The 12,818-nt window shown below is 50.7% G+C and overlaps 1 protein-coding gene across 4 annotated transcripts in view; it reads left to right on the forward strand.

Annotated features, from left to right (window-relative positions):
• Positions 1 to 12,818, forward strand: part of GRB10 (growth factor receptor bound protein 10) — a 164,352-nt gene that overhangs the window by 50,656 nt on the left and 100,878 nt on the right. The window contains exon 1 of one of the 4 annotated variants that reach the window (XM_077781106.1): positions 10,831 to 10,916. The exons of the other annotated variants lie outside the window; for them this stretch is intronic. The gene's annotated coding sequence lies outside the window, so the exon portion shown is untranslated. Of the gene's footprint in view, positions 1 to 10,830; positions 10,917 to 12,818 lie in introns of those variants that run through there. 4 annotated transcript variants of the gene reach the window in all.

The following is a 12,818-nucleotide window of genomic DNA, read 5'->3' on the forward strand; positions in this document are numbered from 1 at the left end:
TGCACCCTCCGTCTCCCTCTCTCTCCCTCTGCCTCGAGCTCCCTAATTTCAAGGCCCTTCCGAATGCTGTACCCTTGATCGGAGTTCTATGCTTCTCTGAACTCGTTTTTCCCTCCCTCAATCTGCTGAGTCTCTTTTAGCGACTGTGATGAGAATTTGTTTATGCATCATGGCTGCAGAGAGCTTTCTTTTTAATGAAAAAAAAATATTTTTTTAATGCTTATTTCTTTTTGAGAGAGAGAGAAAGAGCATGAGGGGGGAGATGCAGAAAGAGAGAGAGGGAGAGGGAGACATAGAATCTGAAGCAGGCTCCAGGCTCTGAGCTGTCAGCACAGAGCCCGACATGGGGCTCAAACCCATAAACTGTGAGATTATGACCTGAGCTGAAGTCAGATGCTTAACTGAATGAGCCACCCAGGTGTCCCTGATTTTTTTTTTTTCTTTTTTTGGTGTCAAAGTGAAGCAAACCTTCCAAGAGAGGCTGAAAGTTAGGAACACTGTGGTAGCCACTGAACTGGGGACGAGACCAGAACGAATTGGAAGCCGGAAAGGAGGGCCAGCACCTAGCAGAACCATTGAGGTGTGCTCTGCTTCAGGCCTCCACATGGTTGCTGGCTTGTTGCTAAAAGAGGCCTTGGGGCGCCTGGGGGGCTCAGTCAGTTAAGGGTCAGACTCTTGATTTCCGCCCAGGTCATGTTCTCATGGTTTGTGAGTTTGAGCCCTGCATTGGCCTCTGTGCTGACGGTACACAGCCTGTTTGGGATTCATCTCTCTCTGTCTCTCCCTCTCCCTCTCCCTCCCCCTCTCCCTCTCTCCCTCTTTCTCTCTGCCACCCCCACACCATCGCAAATAAATAAATAAACTTGAAAAAAAAAAAAAAAGAGGCCTCACCCTGTTGGTTAGAGCTCTGTGCTGCATCCATGGGTCGTGGGTTCAATTCTCCTGTGGCCACTTAACAGTGGCCGGTTGTCTGGGTGCAACTACCCATCATTTGGCTTGCGGCCTTGCACTTCACCTCTTTAGTCCCAAACAGAAAAGATCAGTGCACAACATGGAAAGCTGTACCGGGGAGTCAGCCTGAAAGTTAGTGGAGAAGTGTCCTCCAGCTGGTTACAGAGTGGACCTGATGGAGGGATGGGTGATGGCACACAGACCCTCCTACTTCCCCCCGCCCCTCTGTTTTCAGATCAGGAAAGGTCACGCCTTCCTCCACAGACACGCTAGCTGTTTCTTGTTGCCGCCCCGGATGCCCAGGGCAGTTCTGCATGAGCTAGGAAGCTGGGGGCAGGGGGAGCCCCCGGTGGTGCCCTGTCACCCCTTGGGGAAATGGTCAGTCATGCCGTTCGGTGGCCCTGGATGGCACGGTCCGCCACTCATTACAAACGCGGCAGCCAGACTTGGCAGCCCGTGTCCGCTGTTCCTGGAAACTCAAATGACCGTTCCAGAATTTCTCAGAAAATGGGATGATTTACAGTGAGTTCCAGTTTTGAGCAATCTGCAGTTATAGCAATTTAGAGAAATCTCCCAAGTCTTCATGGAGAAGAATTTCTTAAGATCGTCAGCCTACCCGTGGTTTTTCGATTCGAGCTGTTTAGTATTTGCTGGGACTTGGATTAGACACGGGCTTCCGTCCATGAGATGGCGAGATGTAGAGGTTTTTTATGGACACGGAAGCACCCAAATTAGCATGTGTATTAAATTATCATGCTTTCCGCTTTAGCGACCTCAGAGCCGGTGGATTAGGGGACAAATGGCTTCACTTTTAAGACTTAGGGTTTTCCTTTAAAATATGATATTGTTGTCATATTGTGCCTTTTGGGGGGTGGAATCTTGTAAGATTCCTGTGACTCAGTTTCCCTGCTGGCAAAAAAGGGATAATGGTGTCCAGGTTGTGTGGGGATTGGAGCAAATGCACGGAAATTGCCCAGCTCGGGGGTGAGCCTGTCTGGGACACCCAGCCCAGGGTAGTCACCTTTAATTTTTTGGTAACTGACTGAACCAGGCACAGCGTCTGAGCTGGGGGGTGGGCTTTGCACGAGGCAGGGAAATACCCCGGGCTTCTGAGTCCTCGCTGGGGAGGCAGACACGGGAGAGCTGGCAGGTAAGATGATTGTGAATGATGACAGTAATTCTGAGGCAAATAAAATAAGCCTTCGGGGGAGAGAAGTGGGCAAGGAGGCCTCCCCTGAGGAAGTGCCCAGAGCCGTGGGTGGTGCCCAGGGAGGACTGGGCAGGAGGATGGAGGGAGGAAAATCCTGGCCTGGGGAAGCCAGGGAAGAGGACTTTGGCCACGTAGGAATAAGGGGTCTGGGGACAGTGGTTATAAATAGACGCCTGTGGGCCATGGTCTGCGATTTTATAGCCCCCAAAGCTCAGGGCGCCTGGGTGGCACGGTCGGTTAAGCGTCTGACTTTGCCTCAGGTCATGATCTCGAGGTTCGTGGGTTCGAGCCCTGCGTTGGGCTCTGTGCTGACAGCTTGGAGCCTGGAGCCTGTTTCGGATTCTGTGTGTGTGTCTCTCTTTCTCTCTGCCCCTTCCCTGCTCACGCTCTGTCTCTGTCTCTATCAAAAATAAATAAATGCGAAAAAAGTTAAATAAACCTGAAAAAAATAATAAAAAAACAAATCCCCAAAGCTCTAAACTGAGAAGGCTTCTTATTTCTCACGTCACAGCAGAATCTGACTCGACTTGTTCAGAGCTGTGGCCTACAGGCACATAATGGTCACATTCCTGCGCCACCCTGGACCCTGCCTTATCTTTCTCAATTCCAGAAAGTTCTTTTAAAAATTTTTTTAGAGCGAGAGTGAGCACGAGCTGTGGAGGGACTGAGAGAGAGGAGAGGGAGAATCTTAAGCAGGCTCTGCACTATCTGTGTGGAGACCAACTTGGGTCCTAATCCCACGACCCTGGGATCACAACCTGAATCTAAATCAAGACTCTGACACTTGAGCCACCTAGGAGCCCCTCAAATCAAAAAATTTCCTTTTTTTTTTTTTTTTTAAATGTTTTATTTATTTTTGGGAGAGAGAGAGACAGCGTGAGCAGGGGAGGGTCAGAGAGAGAGGGAGTCACAGACTGAAACAGGCTCCAGGCTCTGAGCTAGCAGTCAGCACAGAGCCTGAAGCGGGGCTTGAACCCACTAAGCGTGAAATCGTGACCTGAGCCGAAGTTGGATGCTCAACCGACTGAGCCACCCAGGCGCCCCCAAATCCAAAAATTTCTTAATTTCCCCCTACTTCTAGCCCCCAGAGTTTTGAGGAAGGGATCATGCACCTTTTTCAAGGTGCATTTTATCTGTACGCTTTAACCAAAAGCCATGTTTATTGTCCTTACGGAGAACAGGAAAAGTAGGCAGTGTAGTTGAGCTGTGCTCTGGCACCGAAATGAGTAAATGTAAACACGATGCAGACGATCAGGCTTATGGTCGAACTTCCAAATATTTATTCTGAGCATTTGTAGCTTTTCTTCTGTGGTCGTCATTCTTGACTTCTGAGTTGAAGACACAGATGTTCGTGTTTGAAATGAGATGTCTGAGAAAGTGTCCTTGTGATCTGCTGCGCAGACACCTGCTGGGGTGGAGGTCAGAGCCCCATGCCTGCTGGTGGCTCCTCTGCCACTGTCTGTCTGAGGGGTCATTGCCTATGCTCTCTTCCAGCCCCAAGTTGTAGCTGCAAGTTGCTCCTTTGGCTCCATTTCAATTCTGTGGCCCCGAGCCTTCGGGCCTGGAACCTTCCCTTCCGGCACGAGAGCTGGCAGGCAACAGCCGTGGGTCAGTCTGGCCCCCTGCCTGCTTTTGTAAATGAAGTGTTAGGGGAACATGGCTATGCTCCCTTGTTGACATCTTGTCAGTGGCTGCTCTTGGGCTCCCCAGCAGAGCTGAGTGGCATCCGGCCTTTCACTGGAGAGGTTTGCCAGCTCCTGTCGTCGGATGGCAAGGGCTCCCCGCGTGCCAAGGACTGATGGAGGCTACCAGCGGGTCCTCCTTGTGTCTGCTGGCTCCTCTGCTCGGTCCCATGGCTCCAACACTCAGCCTGAGGATGGCTGGGTCTGCAGACATCTGGGGACACTGCATGCCTCCATCTGCTGGCAGTGTCTGGAGGGGCCGGGGGTGACCTCATCCCTGCCATCTTGATTTGGGATCCGTCCCTAGAAGTGAATTCCATTCCCAAAGTCCGTCACCAGGTTTTAATTTTTATTTTTTTTTAACTGGAGAGGGATTCTCCGGCTTCTTCAGTTTTTAAAAAAATGTTTATTTTTGAGAGAGAGAGAGAGAGTGAGAGAGTGTAAACTGGGGAGGGGCAGAGAAAGAGAGGGATGGAGGATCCCAAGCAGGCTCTGCAGGGTCAGTGCCGTGTCCGACGTGGGGCTTGAACTCATGAACATCGAGATCATGACCTGAGCCAAAGTCAGATGCTTAACCGACCAAGTCACTCTAGCTGTCCCCTCTTCAGTTAATCTTACACAGAAAGATGTTTTTATTGGACTCCATGTTGTCCAAGAAATTTGTGGCTGGTACCTTCCACTCATAGTGGCTCTTACACCGAGGTCATTTGTTCCATTGCTTATCTTTATTTCATGACCACATCCCAGCAGATAGGACATTGACTTATAAGGAGTTTTGCAAATCATTTAAGGTTTTGATTCTAGGGCCAACTTGGGGGCTCAGTCGGTTAAGTGACTCTTAATATCAGCTCAGGTCATGATCTCGCAGATCGTGAGTTCAAGCCACAAGTTGGGCCCTGCGCTGACATTGAGGATCCCACCTGGGATTCTCTCTCTCTCTCCCCCCACCCACCTCTCTCTATGCCCCTCCCCCACTTGTACTTGCATGCTCACGTTCTCTCTCTCTCTCTCTCAAACTTAAAAAAAAAAAAGAGTGTACATTTCTTCTCTAGACATAGAATTAAGTGTTTGTTTTCGTGATACGTAGGTAAATTTGAGAGTATAGTCTTTTCAAGTCTTTGAAATGGTTGCAGGATAGTCACTTAAAAAACAGACGGCATTTGGTTTGGAAAGCCATTTTCTCCCTGATCTGGCGAACTGCACTGAGCTGGTTTAGTTCATTGGAACTGTACTTAGTGAAGGACATGTTGATAAATAACACACGCATTTATGCTTTCTGTAATCTTTGGAATCTGTTGAAAACCCTGTCCTTTAAACGTTGGGAGTAGCAGTTGCTGATTTGGTCACGTGCAGAGCGTGGCTGGGGCTTGGGACTCCCAGATGCCAGCACTGTCTGCACAGATCCCAGCTGTGGTGTGATAGACAGACAGGTGCAAAGCCACACTGGGTGGGTGTGTCATTTCCAGACATGTCACATGGATGTCCTACAGCCCAGAGCTCAGGACTTCATGGTCGGCGGTATGTAGGGGGATAGTGGGGAGAGGACTCAGCCCTTCTGTGTGCTTGTCTTGGTTTCTCCCATTAAACCATCCACCAACCATGTGAGGTAGGACCTTCGTGACACCTATTTTAAAGATGGGAAAACTGAGTCACTGACAGCACGCTGGCCGTTGTCCAAGGACTTGACTTAGACGTTCCTTGTCCTGACCTTCCCTTTCTGGATGACAGTAGCATCAGCGCAGAGAGGCCATTACCCTCTGCTGAGTAACAGAGGCTTGTTTTTCTTAATGTTTTGTCGCTACCGGAGTGTGTTCAAGTCTGAGACCCACGAGGGAAGGTATTTTCAGGGCAACCTGAGTTTAGTTCTCGGAGCTTCTGTGAGGACACATTTAGCGTGTACCCTGGGATTTCGCATTTATGTCTTTGATCCTAAAATGCCATGAGAGAAAGGGTCACCTTTATGACAACTTTCCAGTCAAAATAAAGAGAATCCCTAAGTGTGGATCAATTGGAAGATGTTTGTGTTTCAAAACATCAACATGAGGGAATGTCTAAAAACCAGTGAAATGCTATAAATAGGTAAATAAGCATAAGTAAAAAAATTTTACAGTACATATGTATTTATATTTTTACTTTTAATTTTAATTTTTTTTAAAAAAATTAATGTTTATGTATTTTTGAGAGAGAGAGAGACAGAGCACCGGAGGGGGAGAGACCGAAAGAAAGAGGGAGACACAGAATCATAAACAGGTTTCAGACTCTGAGCTGTCAGCACAGAGCCTGATGCGGGGCTCCAACTTGTGAACTGTGAGATCATGACCAGAGCCAAAGTCAGACGCTTAACCAACTGAGCCACTCAGGCACCCCTACTTTTTAAAAGTTTATTTATTTATTTTGAGACAGAGAGAAAGAGAAAGAATGAGCGGGTAAGGGGCAGAGAGAGAGAGGAGGACAGAGGATCTGAAGCAAGCGGGCTCCGTGTCAACAGCACAGAGCCCGACTTGGGGCTCTAACTCACCAACTGTGACATCATGACCTGAGCCGAAGCCCGNGAAGATGTTTGTGTTTCAAAACATCAACATGAGGGAGTGTCTAAAAACCAGTGAAATGCTATAAATAGGTAAATAAGCAGAAGTAAAAAAATTTTACAGTACATATGTATTTATCTTTTTATCTTTTAATTTTAATTTTTTTTAAAAAAATTAATGTTTATGTATTTTTGAGAGAGCGAGAGAGACAGAGCACCAGACGGGGAGAGACCGAAANATGTCTAAAAACCAGTGAAATGCTATAAATAGGTAAATAAGCATAAGTAAAAAAATTTTACAGTACATATGTATTTATATTTTTACTTTTAATTTTAATTTTTTTTAAAAAAATTAATGTTTATGTATTTTTGAGAGAGAGAGAGACAGAGCACCNCCCGACGCTCAACTGATTGAGCTCCCCGGGCGCCCCTACAAGTATCTATTTTTGATCAGAGAGAGAGACAGGCTTGTTCTACTCCGAATGCTGATTTTATTGCCTACGAGTCGTCTTCTCACATAAGGTCGTCCCCTTCGCTGTGGGCTTGACGTCTTCAATTTCTTCTGGATAGTTTGAGAGGAAATAATTGTAAAATAATTCTGTAAATTAGCTGTATTTATTGAGTGCTTTCTACGCACTGTTTTTATTCTGTGTCTGGTGCCATGGGGAGGAAAGTGCACGTGTTATTTTATCTATTCCTTCCCTCATGGGGATCAAAGCTTGCAGAAGAAGGTAATTTCAAGGTCATGCAGCTTGTGTCTGAATGACCAGGGTGGGGTCGTGAGCCCCAGTCTTCTCTATTCTGCCTTCCTGCTCCTTGATGCCATGTTTGGTGCCTGCTCCAAGGCCAACTGAGTGATGGAGAGGCCGGGGGAAATCATGTCTGCTCCAGTAAGGTCCATGGCCATGGCGGAACAGAGGCCTGTGAATTTGCCCTCCTTTCGGGAAACACCTGTCTAGTTATAGACCCCGTGCTCCTCGCCACGGTGGTTCAGTCCCCACCAGAAACCCATGTTCTCTCAGCTTTCCATCCTATGGAGACTGAACTTCTGTGATCAGTGTTCCGTTTAGCCTCTGCCTCTGGGTTATTGTGGAGTCACGTCCAGAAGGTACGTGTTAGCTCATGTTGGCTGCCTCTTGAGTTCTGAAGGCTCAGCGTCTGTGACGTACCTGTGAAGGCCACAGCATAGCCCACTGGCATGTGCCGTTGGGTTGGTGGTGTGAGCTGAGAGCCGGGTGGGCAGGGAGGTGGCAGACACAGCTTCTGGAAAGACGTCATGGGTTTTCAGAGCCGGAAAGGGGCCTGGTGTGCACCTGGGTGACACACAGGGCTCAGCTGTTTCCCTCATAAGTGACTCATCTTGCCCTTGCATGCTTGAAGTTCGGTGTCCTGTCCTGGGACCCAGATGCCCCTCGGCGTCTTGAGGGGCCTGCCTTTGACGTTATTTCTGGCCCCTTTTCATGTTTCCGTGTTCTTGTTTTGCCTTTCCTTCTTCAAGGAAGTCATCAGAGCTGGGGAGTGGGGTGGGGGAAGGGTCTTACCTTCTCAGAGCACAATAATCCCATCAGTCACTTGTGCATTAAGAGCAGAGGAGCGGGCTCTGTCTACCACCACTTGCCAGATGAGGCCCAGGGAGCAGAGGACACTTTGCCCAGGGAGGGAAAAACCACTAGTAACAGTAAAGGGACCCAGGCATGCTACTCAGAAGTCCAATACGAACTCAATTATCATACAGGAATAACTTAAACCTACCCGAAAGACCAAGCACTTAAATAGGAAAGTAAACAGTTTTAAAAGCTCATGTTTCCATTACTCCACGTGCTGTATTAAAAAGGAAGAATTTGGGGGGCATCTGAGTGGCTCAGTCGGTGAAGTGGCCGCCTTCGGCTCAGGTCGTGATCTCAGGGTTGGTGAGTTCGAGCCCCACGTCAGGCTCTATGCTGACAGCTCGGAGCCTGGAGCCTGCTTTGGATNAGCAGGTAAGGGGCAGAGAGAGAGAGGAGGACAGAGGATCTGAAGCAAGCGGGCTCCGGGTCAACAGCACAGAGCCCGACTTGGGGCTCTAACTCACCAACTGTGACATCATGACCTGAGCCGAAGTTGGACGCTCAACTGATTNGAGCCTGGAGCCTGCTTTGGATTCTGTGTCTCCCCCTCTCACTGCCCCTCCCCTGCTCATGCTCATGCTCTGTCTCGCAAAATTAAAGATAAAAAAATTTTTTTTTTTAAATGGAAGGGGCTGGGTCAGATGCTTGTTTCCGCAGTGAAGCTGGTCACCTGTGGTTAATTGTCCAGATTTGTCACGATCAAGGTGAAGACATTGAAGTTGCCTTGAGACAGGCGGCCGCGTGTGTCTGGACCGAGGGCCTTGCCGTTGGCAGCATTGCCTGGAGCCCCATGGCCTCATTTCTCCCCCTCCCTTTTCAGTGCGACCCCCGCTCCTGTTGTGTTTAACTTGCAGCCCCCCCTTACCCTGCTCAACGCTTTCCTTGTATCACTCCAAACACCATCCTAAGTTATACATTATATATATATAATGTATATATATACAGTATGTTGCCTGTACGATAGTCGCTTATAGTTCATATTGTCGTCCAGGTAACATATGAAGCAAAAGGGGCAGGATCCGTGCTTTAAGGGCTCACGTGCTGGCCATAGAATAGGTGTTTGGTAGACGCTTGTTGAGCAGGTGAGTCTCTTTGAAGACTGGCTGTGTTTCTCTGTTCCTTAGGTGACCGAGTGGTCAGATAGCAGATTCTCCGAAGCCTTGCGAACAGGTGGCCCGGAACTGTGCCCTCCTGGTTAAGATTTTATAGTCTCCATGAGTCTATAGACATTCATCGTTAATCACAGACTTCTGCTTTCACACTTCCCTGGGTGATTTCCAGCAAGGGTGTGGTGGATCTGAGGCTCCCGGTAAACTGGGTGTTAATACATATACAAAGCCTGCGTCTTTGTGAGCAGATTAGTGTGGAATGAATTTAGACCTGGTCTTAGATCTCCGGTCTCCTAAGACTGAGATGCCAGGCGTGGAGTGAGGATGGCGAGTGCGGCTGCCCAAATCCTGGGCTCGACCTTGTCCCCTGTGCATGGCGTGGGATCCATTCCGTCCCCTCAGTTGCTGTCCGAGTGAGTGCTTCAGGGCGAGAGGTGGGTGCCCGAGCCTGGGACGCTGCGGTGGCCATACGAGAAGTGAGTCTGTAGAAGTATATTTAGAAGGCCGCGTCATCAGGATGTGGTGGCCTGTTTGGGATGTGGAGCAGGGAGACTTGGAGGCTGACTCTTCTCTCTGGCTTGAGCCCAGCCAGAGGTGGCTGGCTGGCTGGCGGCCACTGAAGTATTTTCAGGGACCAGTGGCATGCCAGCATTTCAGAACATAGAGGTTTCGGGTATAATTGTGCGTCTTCCCATTACACGAGCTCGCCTCTCCTCTGTCCATTCCTTGCCCTCCTGGTCAGCCAGGTGTCCAACCTTTGAGTGGCCATGCCCTCTTCCCGGCTGCTTTGGTCACCTGGCAAACACCGTCACAGGAGCCTGTGCCATCTGGCAGCCCGGCACTGGGGCCTGCTGGGCTGTGACGTTTGTGCAGGAGACTTGGGCGTCTGCATCTCTCTGGGCCCCCTAGGGCCCGAGTCTTCCTTGGAGTGGGAGGGGTCTGCACCGGGGCGGCCAGGGCTGGACCCGCTTGGCTCCTGGAAACTCTTTGTTGAGCGTGGTTGGAACAGGGTCATGTGATGTCGAGGCCTCCTTGACTTCCTTCACGGCTCTCCTCAGGACGGGTGCCGGGGGCAGCATTAACGAGTCCGTGTGTCAGTTTATTTTATTTTATTTTTATTTTTTTAACGTTCACTTATTAGTATTGGAGCACGCGAGAGAGAACGTAAGCAGGGGAGGGGCAGAGAGAGAGAGAGAGAGGGAGAGAGAGGATCCCAGGCAGGCTCCACACGGTCAGTGCAGAGCCCGAATCCGTGAACCGTGAGCTCATGACCTGAGCCGAAATCAAGAGCCGGGCACCCAACCGACTGAGCCCCCCCAGCACCCACCGAGGATCGTATTTTAAGTGGATCTGGCATCTGTCAGGCCAGGAACCCCGCTTCAGACAAGGAGGCGCTGGGTACAGATGGCAACAAGCAGGTTCGTCGCACCTGCTGTGGGTTCACGGACGCAGGAAGGTAGTCTCTCCGGGAGACCCGCTGATGATGCATGGAGATCGTGACTCACCGGGAGCCTTTGGGGGAAGAAAGGTTTTGTGGCCAAGGCCGGGCTGTCGCAGTATCTGTAGATAATCTGTTCTCAACATCTGTAGATTATCGGTGGCCGTGCTCATTCTGAACTTGTGGCGCCTGGATCTCCACATGCATGCATGCATGCACGCACACACACGTGCACACACACGTACACACGCGGTCCCATCTTCTCCTGAGCATAAGGCCTTTGCTCACAGGACTGGCAGCCGGACCTTCTGTGACAGAGGCTGGCCAGCCTCACATCCTTGCTGTCACTCACTGGGCCTTGTCACTGAGAACTGCTTCCCAGCCGTGCAGGGGTGAGTTCTGCCCTGTCCCCGACCCCTTCTGTGCTGTAGCGGAGTGGGGTGTCATCTTGTTGGGGTCTGTGTTGGGGTTTTGTGTACCTCGCCTGACTCAAGTCTCCCGAGCAGGCCCTCTGAAGTGTCACCTAGGTTTGCCTGTGGGGATCCTGAGGCCCGGAGACTTCCGTTGACTTCTCTTGCGCAGGTCAGACAGCTGGAAAGTGGAAGGGTCCAGGTCCAGTTCTGTCTGGTCCCAAACCTGAGCCCCCTCCTGCTGCCCACGTGGGGCTGGATCTGGGGGAGTTCCGCCCTTGCGTTTCCCGTGGGTGCTTCGTTCTGGACACTTCCTGTGTCTTTGTGAGGGCTTCACAACTCCCAGGCCACTGCCGTCGGGCATCGGCCAAGAGGGAGCACCCCTGGGGAGGAGCACGTCCTATCCTGGAGCAGGGAGGGGAGGGGTTCATCTCTGGAGGTTAGATTTGGTCCTTGTTAGTATGGAACTTGCTGTCCCCTCTGGAATGCGCAGAGCCTATCTCTCCAGCCCGTTGAACATCCCTGCCGGCCGGTGTCCTCGTAGATGTCGTAGGTCTGTTTCTCTCGGTTGACATCTCCTGTGAGGGGCCCGTCTTTCTCTTCACTCCTGCTGGTGTTGGATGGGGTGTCCGACTTGGTGAACCGTACATGGTGGAGGGCTGGGGTTTTTGTTTCTGTGTTGCTTTAAAATTCTGTTCATTTCATTTTAGTTTTTAGAGAGAGCGAGAGAGAGCATGCATGTGAGTGGGGGTGGGGGGCAGAGGGAGGGAGAGAGAGTCTTAAGTGGGCTCCACTTAAGTGTCAGAGCCTGACCTGGGGATCATGACCTGAGCCGAGATCAAGAGTCAGACACTCGACCAAACTGAGCCACCCAGGTGCCCCTGTGTTGGTTTAAATACGGGGAGGGGGGGATTTCTTTTTATTTATTTTTTTTAATGTTTATTTTTGAGAGAGCACAAATGAGGGAGTGCAGAGAGAGAGAAAAGCCCAAGTAGCCTCCTCGCTGACAGCAGTGAGCCTGACATGGGGCTCAAACTCATGAACCGCGGGATCATGACCTGAGCCGAAGTTGGATGCTTGAACCGACTGAGCCCCCCAGGCGGCCCCTCCCGCCTGCTCCTTTCCGGTGGTTCTTTCCCCGGCCTTGACAGTTTGCCGACACGTGTGCACTGGCCAATACTCGGCCGACAACTTGCCTGGTGCCCTATGTAAGTCCCTGTGGCCTCCCTGGACCCTGCATTCTGGCTTCTAGAAGGACCCAGATGCTGTATAGGACCCCCTACCTTGTGCTGCAGATCGGGAGCTCTCCGCGCAGCGAGCAGGGCACGGGTCGAGCTGATTATGTTTGTGTGTCTCTGTCAGGGTATGGTCCTGTGCCGCCTGTCGTCCACATGCATGAAAACTTGGTGTTTTAGTTCTTTAAGGAGAGAGGGTCCCTTCCGTCCAGACGCTCCCGTCTTGGCAGGTGGCATATTTTCACCCTGGTTCTGGGACGAGATCGGGCCCACCATGTCCTTACATAGTGCGCGGAATCCGCTTAGGAGCCGGAGAGAAATAATAGAGATCGTGTGGTGCAAAGGAAACAGGTGCAAAGAGTGAGTTTATTTGCTTGGAATCATAGAAGATTCTGGAAGATTTTGGAAGATGCGCTTCAAGGGAGCAGCACCCCGACTTGACAGCCATGCCCGTCAGCGTGCTTCCGGAAGCTTCTTTCTGCCCTCGAATCTGCCCCCTGAGGAGCAGCATACCTGGTTCAGGGGCGGCGTGGTGACCCAGGCGGGAGCTCTGGGCCGGCTCCCGCTTACCTCATTCCACCCCCAGATTCCTGTCACCCCTGGCCCTCTGTCCCCGGCCTGCCAGGGGGACGCGGGAATGAGGAAGAGC

This window comes from Crocuta crocuta, unplaced genomic scaffold, assembly GCF_008692635.1.
Source record: "Crocuta crocuta isolate KB4526 unplaced genomic scaffold, BGI_CrCroc_1.0 scaffold108, whole genome shotgun sequence".
Lineage (NCBI taxonomy): Eukaryota > Metazoa > Chordata > Mammalia > Carnivora > Hyaenidae > Crocuta > Crocuta crocuta.